At 46.5% G+C, this 11,858-nt stretch overlaps 1 non-coding gene across 1 annotated transcript; it reads right to left on the bottom strand.

Moving 5' to 3' along the window:
* Positions 1 to 331: 331 nt before the first annotated feature.
* Positions 332 to 438, bottom strand: LOC129550846 (U6 spliceosomal RNA). The gene has a single exon (XR_008684968.1). It is a non-coding gene; the product is annotated as a U6 spliceosomal RNA (small nuclear RNA).
* Between the last annotated feature and the right edge of the window lie 11,420 nt (positions 439 to 11,858).

Genomic DNA, 11,858 nt, shown 5'->3' with positions numbered 1-11,858 from the left:
GGCCCAGAGCGGAAGTAATTAGCCTAATGTCACAAGGTTCAACCACAGGCAGATCTGGGAACCAGACTGTGTCTTTCAAAAGCTCACGCCAATTTTTTAAATTTGGAGGCTAATTACTTTAATACTGTGGTGGTTTTTGCATGGGTGAACCTGTCATACCAAATTTTAAAAACAATGTGTCCTTTTGACTTTATATGATACATCTGCATAGAATGAAATCAAACAAAGAAAACGTTTAAAATTGAGTTATGTTGGTGGATTCTCTCTTTAGGCAAATCATACCAAAACAGTTTCAGCATTTTGGGGGAGGGGGTCTGGCTTTGACAATAGATGAAATGTGGAACGTGTCACAGGTTTGCGTGTCCCCCTTGCACATGGGCCATGGTCATCTTCCCTGTATTGTTTCGAGTTTAGTATGTGTGTGGCTGAGGCAAGCACAGTATGGTGGGTTTTTTGTTTCTTTTTTTAAAGGCTTATTGAGATGTCATTCACACACGTACAGCTTACTCATTCCAAGTGGATAATTCAGTGGTTTTCAATACATTCAGAGTTGTGCAGCCACCATCGCAGTGAATTTTAGAGCACTGTCATCACGCCAGAAGTAAACCCCCCACCCTTAGTGCCATCTCCCCTCCCTGCCCCCGGCAGTCGCTCCCCTGCTTTCAGTCTCTATGGAGTTGCCTGCTCTGCAGTTTCCTGTGAAATGGGACTGCGTGCTACTCGGTGCTTTGTGGCTGGCTTCCCTCACGTAGCAGAAGGTTTTCAAGTCCATCTATGGGTAGTGTGTATCAGTACTTCATTCCTTTCCACGGCTGAATAATATTCTACTGTACGGATATATCACATCTTATTCATTCACTTATTGGGTTATGGGCACTTGGTGCGTTTCCACCTTTTGGCTCTTGTGGATAACGCTGCTATGAACGTTCATGCACAAGTTTTTGTGTGGACATACGTTTTCATTTCTCTTGGGTATGTACCTAGGAGGGGAGCTGTTGGGTCATATGGTAAATCTATGTTTAACCATCTGAAGAACCTCCAGACAGTTTTCCTAAGTGGTTTCACCATTGTGTGTTCTCACCAGCAATGTCTCAGGGGCCCAGTTTCTCCACATCATCACCAACATTTGTTCCTATCTGACTTTTTAAAGGTTTTTTTTTTGTTTTTTGGCTGTGCCTCTCAGCTTTTGGGATCTCAGTCCCCAACCAGGGATCAAACATGGGCTAAGGCAGCGAAAGCTTGGAATCCCAATTGCTAGACCACCAGGGAACTCCCTGCTATCTGACCTTTTGATGACAACTGTAGCAGAGGCTGTGAAGTGGTAATCTGGTTTTGGCTTTGATTTGCATTTCCCTGGGCTAACGATGTTGAGCATCTTTTCATGTGCTTAATGGCTATTTGCATATCTTCCTTGGAGAAATGTCTTTTCAGATGCTTTGCCCAGTTTTTAATTGGGCTATTCATCTCTTTATTATTGAGTTATTTCAGTGTGGGTTTGTGCAAGGGGACATGGGGCTGGCTGAATTTGCTCACTGTCTGAACCATTGAGACAGGTGGATCCGAGAGCACTGTCTCTCATCTTAGAAAATCAGATATTTCTTTTCCAAAAAATTTTTTATTGGAGTATCAGTCAGTTCAGTTCAGTCACTCAGTCGTGTCTGACTCTCCGCGACCCCATGAATCACAGCACGCCAGGCCTCCCTGACCATCACCAACTCCCGGAGTTCACTCAAACTCATGTCCACAGAGTCGGTGATGCCATCCAGCCATCTCATTCTCTGTCATCCCCTTCGCCTCCCACCGCCAACCTTTCCCAGCATCAGAGTCTTTTCCAGTGAGTCAACTCGTTGCATGAGGTGGCCAAAGTATTGGAGTTTCAGCTTTAGCATCAGTCCTTCGAATGAACACCCAGGACTGATCTCCTTTAGGATGGACTGGTTGGATCTCCTTGCAGTCCAAGGGATTCTCAAGAGTCTTCTCCAACACCACAGTTCAAAAGCATCAGTTCTTCAGCACTCAGCTTTCTTCACAGTCCCACTCTCACATCCATAGTTGCTTTAGAATGTTGTTTTAGTCTCTGCTGTACAGCAGAGTGTCTCAGCTATGGTATGCTGTGCTTAGTCACTCAGTCATGTCTGACTCTTTGTCACCCCATGGACTGTAACCCACCAGGCTCCTCTGTCCATAGCAATTTTCCAGGCAAGAATACTGGAGTGGGTTGTCACGCCCTCCTCCAGGGGATCTTCCCAATCCAGGGATGGAACCCATGTCTTCCTCATGGCAGACAGATTCTTTACCATCTGAGCCACCAGCGAAGCTCAACTATACTGGTGTGGGTAGCCTATCCCTTCTCCATCTTGATTCAGGGATGGAACTTGTGTCTCTTATGTCTTTTGCACAGGCAGGCTGGTTCTTTACCATCCACACCACCTGGGAAGCCCACATATTTCGTAGTAGTGGTTATATGTCAAGTAGATCAAAGTTCAAATAAAGAAAACTGGAGTAGGACATGCCTAGCCATCGTCACACCAAGGAAGAATGCTTCCTGGCTGTGTGACCTTGGGTGAATGCCTTAACTTTTCTGAGCCTCGGGTTTGGGTCCATTGTATAGGCTGGTCCTCTCGTGTTTGCGCGTTAGGAGATTCTCTCACTGAGCGCTCTTTCTGTGGCAGGTGCTGCAGGAAGGGCTGCTCCAGGATTGATGAGACTGATGCTGCTTCTCTTCTTTTCCCGCCTTTCCCAGCTCAGCTCTGGTTCTCAGGGCTCAAAGGCTCAGAGCACTTGAAGGAAACTCACTCTTCCTTTGGCGCTTCCCTGGTGGCTCAGTCAATAGGGAATCCGCCCACAATGCAGGAGACCTGGTTTCGATCCCTGGGTTGGGGAAGATCCCCTGGAGGAGGAATGGCAACCCCCAACCGTATTCTTGTCTGGGAAATCCCATGGACAGAGGAGCCTTGTGGGCTACAGTGCATGTGGTCATGAAGAGTCGGACATGACTGAAGTGATGGCGCACACATGCACGTGTCCTCATGTTACAAATGAGAAAGAGGAAAGGCAAGGAGTTTAAGGGATTTGCCAAAACTCACCTAGTGAGTTGTCAAGTTATCCAGACTCCTTGCTTGTTCCACCACACCATGCTGTCTCAAGGCGTTAACATGGGAGTTTGTGTTTCTGGATTACACAATCAGTTGACCTGGCCCTTGATGAATTAGGAGCCATGAACTCCCCTCTGATAATTCAAGCCATGACATATTCCAAGGTAAGATATGAAGGGGTAGGGCCCTTACTCTGCATTCTTTGTGCATTTGATCTTCACTGATGTGCCCAGCACTGTTAATCCCTTTGTGGCAAATACAGCGAGCCCTATTCAGTCCATGAACTCATGCTGCCCTGAACATCATTTTGACTGTTAGCTATAGCTGGGGTTTCTTAAGTGAAATAGGGCAAAGCCCTGAAGATACATGTGACCTGACTCAGCGGTTCAGTCGATAAAAAGAATCACCCAAAGAGGCAGAGTTATGCCTCTGAAAATTCACGGTGGTCTTTCCACTTCTTTGGCCACTCGATTCAAAGCTTCACTCCCTTGATTCCATTTGAGCAGTTAATTTTCCCCCTTTCTTCCTAAGGGCTTCCCTGGTGGCTCAGACACTAAAGAATCTGCCTGCAGTGCAGGAGACCTAAGTTTGACCCGGGGTCGATAAGATCCCCTGGAGAAGGGCACGGCAACCCACTCCAGTATCCTTGCCTGGAGAATCCCATGGACAGAGGAGCCTGGTGGGCTACAGTCCATGTGGTTGCAAATAGGCAGACATGACCGAGCAACTAACACTTTCACTGTCACTTTTCTTCATAAAGAAAAGTCAAGTCAAGTGTGCGATCTCCCCCGACTTCCTGTCCACTGCATCACCCAACCCATGTGCATCTCTGCTCATTCTTGCTTCTGCCCCTCTCGCTAAAGGGGAAGAAGTATTCCTCCTCGTGCATGCATCATTCAGGGTCCAGCCAGGAAGCGGAATTCATTCAGATGGTTTAAACAAGGAGACTTTTAAGGACGTGTCTAATTATAGAGGGTGGGCTTCCCGGGTGGCTTAGTGGTACCATGGAGGCACAAATACTCAGACACGACTTTCCGACTAAAAAGCAACAAAGCAAATTATAAAGGGTGCTTGTGGACAGGTTTTAAAGAAACAAATAAACCATGTTAACACTCCCAGAGCTATCAATAATGAAAGTCACCACCACCCTAGGGTTGAAGACACAGTCTGGCGGTCGGAGACCAAGATCAAGGGGCCAGAGAGGCTACATTGCTTCTGGTGGCTTCAGAGGAGACTCTGCTTCCATGTCTTTTCAAGCTTCTTGAAGCCACCTGTGTCCCCTGGCTCATGGCTCCCTCCCCACGTCCCTCTAACATCTTCTGCTGTCACCACGTTTCCTACTAGTGACTCGGGCCCTCCTGCCTCCTCTTGTAAGGACCTTTGGGATGACACTGGGCCCATCCTCATAATCCAGGATCATTTCCCCTCTGAGGATGCTCAGCTTGACGCCATCTGCCCTAGATGTTCATTGACAGGTGAATGGATAAAGAGGCTGTGATATGTGTGTACAATGGAATATTACTGAGCCATATAAAGGAATGCATTTGAGCCCATTCTAATGGGGTGGATGAACCTGGAGCCTTATTATACAGGGTGAAGTAAGTCAGAAAGAGAAAGACAAATGTCATATATGTGGAATCTAGAAAGATGGTGCTGATGAACCTATTTGCAGGGCAGCAGAGGAGATGCAGACACAAGGAACAGGCCTGTGGACCCAGTGGGGGAGGAGAGAGTAGGGCAGATAGAGCAAGTAGCACTGGAACATGTACACTATCCCGTGTAAAATAGTGGGAATTGCTGTGTGACACGGGGATCGAAAACCTGTGCTCTGGGACAACCTAGAGGGGTGGGATGGAGTGGAAGACCGGAGGGAGGCTCAAGAGCAAGAGGATCTCTGTGTCTGTACAGCTGATTCACTTTGCTGTACAGCAGAAACCAACACAGCGTTGTAAAGTAATTCTACCCCAATTAAAAATAAACTTGAAAAAAATCCCTTCTGCCGAGTTCCCTTTGCCAGGTAAGATCATGTGGCCACAGGTTCAGGGAATTAGTAGACGAGCATCTCTAGGGGCCCTTGTTTTGCCTCCCTGAACCAGCATCTTGCTGTGCTGGCCACACTGGAACTGTAGCCATTGTTTTACCCTCCCTGCTTAGGACAAGGCTGAATGTAAAGTTGGTCCTTCATGTGGTCTTGCTGCTTGGAAAGTGAAAACTGTTAGTCACTCAGCTGTGTTTGACCCCTTATAACCCCATGGACTATAGCCCACCAGGCTCCTCTGACCATGGGATTTCCCAGGCAAGAATACTGGAGTGGGAAGCCATTCCCTTCTCCAAGGGATCTTCTCAACCCAGGGATCGAACTCAGGCTGCATTGCAGGCAGATTCTTTTATCATCTGAGCCACCAAGGAAGCTTGCACGTGGAAGGGAATTCACAAAGCTGGAGCCTTCCTCCCTGGAAGCTTTGCTGTTAGCGTCAGGGGACAGCCCTGGGCACTCTCTGCGGGCCACAGCGCAGTTCCCCTGAACTTGAGTAGATGCTCCACCTGACTTCTGCTCCGGTTGCGGTGGCGGGGAGGGAAGCGTGGCAGATGGATGGACTTCACATCACCTCGACTTCTTTTCTAGCTCTAATCACTTTCATTAAAATCCACTACACGTTTCCAGTGTATTAAAAATATATTTGGTGTTAGGCTGTGCGTGTCTTCAAAACCTGAGAAAAAACCCACGCTGAACCAGTAATATGGTTTTACATTCCCCTCGTTTGCAGGAAATAGAGTTCTGAGCAGTTCAGGCTGATTTATCCAACCTCAGAGAACAGACATGTTCCAGAAATATCCCCGCTCTGCTAGCCCTCCCCCTGGCTCTCTGAACTGCCTTGGCATCTATTTACAACTCCAGGAGTGGCCTTGCCTGCTAATTTCTGAGTAGGCTGGGAAGACAGGAGCTGGGGTCAGCTTGCCAAGGCTGCCCAGAGGGTGGCCTGCCCCTAGTCCAGGCAAGTCCTTTTGTGTCTTATATTCTGGGTTTTGGATCCAGCCTTTTTGGATAAAGTAGGGAAAGATACGCCGAAGTGGAAGCCGCATTTAGTGACAGAGGGGTGATGAATGTTCGTGGAAATGTTTGCATGCAGTGCCAAATGAACGTGTTTTAAAAGATTTATGTATCAGTTAAATATTTTGACAGCGAAGCAAAAATAACTGTGGAGACCCCCTCCATCTGGCTTCCCCCGCCCCTGTTTACTGCATGAATATTTACACTGCTGCTTTGGAAGTTTCACCAATTTGAGGATGAATGTACAGAAAAAGATTCTGTCTCCTGGCCAGAGTAGGAGACAACTTTTTAATCCTGAGTTGAGGATGAGATAAAACACAAGCCCAGGCCACCCTCGAGGGGTTTCGTCTCCTCTCCTTTTGTGTCCGAGCCTAAAGTCACACCCTCCACCCTCCCCACCAAATTCCTGATGAATGCTTTGCTGTTATTCTTACTAGCAGCAGATGTGATTGTACTTGCAGGGGTGTGAGTGGCTGCGATGGAAAAACTTTGAATAGCAGTTAGTGCCAGGGAGAGAAAATGGTGCTTGTACTTAAGGAATTTCAGTGGCTTCCCTCATGGCTAAGCGGGTAAAGAATCCACCTGCAATGCAGGAGACACAGGAGATGGGGGTTTGATCCCTGGGCTGGGAAGGAGGAGGAGATGGCAACCCACTCCAGTCTTCTTGCCTGGAGAATCCCATGGACAGGGTCGCAAAGAGTCAGACATGACTGAGCAACTAAACAGAGACAGAAAGACTTTCAGGTCTATGGATCAGAGAAGTAACACGTGGAACTCTTTACTGGAGTGTCAGTGTAACTTACATAAGGCAGGGTGGGCTGTCAGCGAAGGCATCCTGCTGTTTTGAGGCAGAGCTGAGGAGTCTAAGCGTCGAGGAAGAGCTGGCTTGAAGGTTCCAGAACGCAGACCCCTTTAGGATCCCTGACACACTGGGTGGCCCTCATTGGGGTCCCTATACCTGCCTCCCACCATCTACAAGGCTCTCTGGCCAGGTCTCACTTCCCCATCTCACCTCAAACGAAAATGCTGGGAAGCAGAATTTTTCCTTTTTTGAGGCTAAACCTCATTTGGTGGCAAATCCTGCCTGAGCTCCCATGAAGCTCTCAATCGTCTTTATTTCTCTTTCACTCCTCCTCCTGAGTTTCACTACAAAAATCTGGGAGTGGTTGACTACAGATGACATCCCAGACCCTGCTGCAGATAGTAGGACACAAACAATCTTTAGACTGATTAATTTCTTAAAACCGACAAATTCAGAATTCCAAACCCATCTGGCTGCTTTTTGTGACCCCATGGACTGTAGCCCACCAGGCTCTTCTGTCCATGAGATCCTCCAGGCAAGAATACTGGAGTGGGTTGCCTTGCCCTTCTCCAGGGGATCTTTCTGACTCAGGGATTGGACCCAGGTCTCCTGCATTGCAGGCAGATACTTTACCATCTGAGCCACCAGGGAAGCCCTCTGGCCCAAGCATTTTGACTAAGAGGTTGTGGTCCTGGGTCTTTCTTGCGGTAAATGCTCTGACTTTGTTGAAAAGTCTGTCTCCCCAGGAGCCCGTGAGCTTACGAAAGGAGTCTAGTTTCATCCTTTTATGCCAGGACCCTCAACTGGGTCATGTCCATAAGCATGAAAAATACTGGTTGACAGATTATTAATCGGAGATGTCACTGAGGGCATCCCTCTTCTACTGTACCGTCAGGGAGGGTAACAGGGCTGAGCTGTGTGGGGTGGCTTTGACCATGAGATATAGCACAGCTGGACAAGGCAGATGTACACTGTGCCCTGGGGGGTGGTGGTCACAGCCCTAAATGGGCAGGAAGGTGGGAGTGTGGACCCTGAAGACCCCCCCCCCCCGCCCCCAGACTCAGGGTAAAATGGGGGCAGGAGACCTTGAATTTATTGATACCAACTCTCTGCTCCATGATGGAATGAGAAATCTGGAAATGGAGCAGGACCCTATAGTCCTTGCCCGCTCCCACCATATCCTCTTCCTGCCTTTTGTCTGTGGAAAACTTTAGTCAAAGAATGAGTTTAATCAGAGAAGTGAGAAATGTGGAAACAAAGGAAAACAGTCACAGGAGACCAAATAATAGTATTGCAGTCACTAAGCTTAGTCAAGGACCTTTAGTTCTTCCTCAAGGATTATAGATAATATTCTGAGCCATATCCTGTGGGCTGTCTTATAGATACTAAAACTCCAGGTGGAAGAAGTTATCTACATGATGACCAGACAATAGAATGGGAGAGCCTAGAGATCTCTTCCGGAGAAGGCAATGGCAAGCCACTCCAGCACTCTTGCCTAGAAAATCCCATGGATGGAGGAGCCTGGTAGGCTCCAGTCCGTGGGGTCGCTAACGGTCGGACACGACTGAACGACTTCACTTTCACTTTTTACTTTCACACACTGGAGAGGGAAATGGCAACCCACTCCAGTGTTCTTGCCTGGAGAATTCCAGGGACGGGGGAGCCTGGTGGGCTTCCGTCTCTGGTGTCACACAGAGTCGGACACGACTGAAGTGACTTAGCAGCAGCAGAGATCTCTTCAAGAAAATTAGAGATACCAAGGGAACATTTCATGCAAAGATGGGCACAGTAAAGGACAGAAATGGTATGGACCGAACAGAAGCAGAAGATATTAAGAAGAGGTGGAAGGAATACACGGAAGAACTGTACAAAAGAGTTCTTCACTATGCAGATAATCATGAAGGTGTGATCACTCACGTAGAGCCAGACATCCAGGAATGTGAAGTCAAGTGGGCCTTAGGAAGCATCACTATGAACAAAGCTGGTGGAGGTGATGGAATTCTAGTTGAGCTATTTCAAATCCTAAAAGATGATGCTGTGAAAGTGCTCTACTCAATATGTCAGCAAATTTGGAAAACTCAGCAGTGGCCACAGGACTGGAAAAGGTCAGTTTTCATTCCAATCCCAAGGAAAGGCAATGTCAAAGAATGCTCAAACTATTGCACAATTGCACTCATCTCACAGGCTAGCAAAGTAATGCCCCAAATTCTCCAAGCCAGGCTTCAACATAGGTGAACCATGAACTTTCAGATGTTCAAGCTGGATTTAGAAAAGGCAGAGGAAGCAGAAATCAAGTTGCCAACATCTGCTGGATCATCAGAAAAGCAAGAGAATACCAGAAAAAAAAACCTACTTCTGCTTTATTGATTACACCAAAGCCTTTGACTGTGTGGATCACAATAAACTGTGGAAAATTCTAAGAGATGGGAATATCAGACCACCTGACCTGCCTCCTGAGAAATCTGTATGCAGGTCAGGAAGCAAGAGAACTGGACATGGAACAGCAGACTGTTTCCAAATCAGGAAAGGAGTATGCAAGCTTACATATTGTCACCCTTCTTATTTAACTTATATGCAGAGTACATCATGCGAAATGCTGGGCTGGGTGAAGCACAAGTTGGAATCAAGATTGCCGGGAGATATGCAGATGACACCACCCTTATGGCAGAAAGTGAAGAAGAACTAAAGAACCTCTTGATGAAAGTGAAAGAGGAGAGTGAAAAGGTTGGCTTAAAGCGCAACATTCAGAAAACTAAGATCATGGCATCCAGTCCAATCACTTCATGGCAAATAGATGGGGAAACAGTGGAAACAGTGACAGACTTTATTTTTTGGGCTTCAAAATCACTGCAGATGGTAACTGCAGCCATGAAAGACTCTTGCTCCTTGGAAGAAAAGTTATGACCAACCTAGATAGCATATTAAAAAGCAGAGACATTACTTTGTCAACAAAGGTCCGTCTAGTCAAAGCTATGGTATTTCCAGTAATCATATATGGATGTGAGAGTTGGACTATAAAGAAAGCTGAGTGCCGAAGAATTGATGCTTTGGAACTGTGGTGTTGGAGAAGACCCTTGAGATTCCCTTGGACTGCAAGGAGATCCAACCAGTCAACCCTAAAGGAAATCAGTCCTGAGTATTCATTGGAAGGACTGATGCTGAAGCTGAAACTCCAAAACTTTGGCCACCTGCTGTGAAGAACTGACTCACTGGAAAAGACCCTGATGCTGGGAAAGATTGAAGGTGGGAGGAAAACGGGATGACAGAGGATGGGATGGTTGAATGGCATCATTGACTTGATGGACACAAGTATGAGTAAGCTCCAGGAGTTTGTGATGGACAGGGAAGCCTGGTGTGCTGCAGTCCATGGGGTTGTGAAGAGTCGGACATGACTGAGCGACTGAACTGACTGACCAGGCTGTACCCAGGATGAGTTGCCACAATTTCAACAATTGGCCTCAGAGAAATGACAACAAATGGACCCGGGAACAGAAGATTAATTGTACCTAAAACAACCAAGATGAGGCTGGTCAGACCACTGATGACCAATTTGAAGATGACTGTCAGAGATGACTGTGCTGTTTCTGCATGTAGCCCCCTCCTTCTGTCTATAAAAGTTCTTGCTCCACTGGTTGCCAAGGGGTGGGGGAATTTGGCCTTTGCACAGACATCCTCAGTTGCCAGCATCTGAAACAAAGCAAACTTGCCTTTCCTCCAACCTGGCCTGTTTACTGACTTTTGAGTGGCAAACAACCGGATCCCAAACACTCTTTGGTAACAAGTTCATTTACATAAAAACAAAGAAAAAAGGTCCTACACCCTGCACATCTACGTTAGTGAAGTAGAAGCCATACTGGCTGAACAAATGAATAAAGTGATTAAGGAGGACTTAATCATTTATTTTAAATCCCCGATGAGTTTTGTTCTCCTACATATCAGGCATTGGTTTATCTTTGTTGATATACGTGACATTCAAGGGACCTCCACAGCTGCTCCTGCCTTCTTTAGAGTCAGTATGGAATAGAAGGGCAGAGCATTCAGAAAATGAGGTAGAACGCTTATGCCAGGTCTGACATCAGACACTATTTCTGCATGGGGGAAGCAAACAGCTTCGAAAAACTTGGTTGAACGAGTAAACTCATAGGAAAAACGATCAGCTGGGTGGTTACGAGAGACAGGAGTAGAGGGAGAGGGAAGTAGACGAAGGTGATGAAAAGGTACAGATTTCCCGTTATAAGATAAATAAGTGTTGGGATGTAATGTATAATACGATAGATACAATTTATATATAATTAAGATATATAATGATATATGTTACACAAAAATCGTTAACAGTAAATCCTGAGTTTTCATCACAAAGGAAAATACTTTTTTCTTTTTCTTTGATTTTCTACCTATATGAGATGATGGATGATCACTACATTTACTGTGGTAATCATTTCATGATGGATGTGAGTCAGCCAACACCTTGAACTTACACAGTGCTGTACCTGTGTCAATTGCATCTCAGATAAAACCAGAATGAAAAAACCTTTGGTTTAAGTAGATATGTGTGAAAACATCTCTAGAAATCTTGAAGGGGAACACTAGAGAGCGAAAAAAGGAAACAGGAGAAAAGAAAAAGAAGAAAAAAATCTGCCATCCAACAGTGTGTTTGGGGGGCTGCAGGATAACCGATAACCCACTAGGTGGCACTGCGGATCCACCCTTGAAGCACCCAGCGCCTGTCTCTATGGTAACAAGATTACAAATTTATGGGGAGAATTGGCCTCGTCCACTGGGTGTGTGCGTGGTGTAAGAAGCAGTTTTGAGTGTTCAGAGAAGTCAGCTCTGTGCAGCAGGGACTGTTGATGTGTAGGTGTCAAAGAGAGACAGAATCACGGAAACTTTATCGTACTGTGCAAGGCGA

This window comes from Moschus berezovskii, chromosome 21 (genome assembly GCF_049115385.1).
Source record: "Moschus berezovskii isolate FMDL1 chromosome 21, NW_MosBer_1.0, whole genome shotgun sequence".
Lineage (NCBI taxonomy): Eukaryota > Metazoa > Chordata > Mammalia > Artiodactyla > Moschidae > Moschus > Moschus berezovskii.
This window is presented reverse-complemented; position numbering and strand designations above follow the sequence as displayed.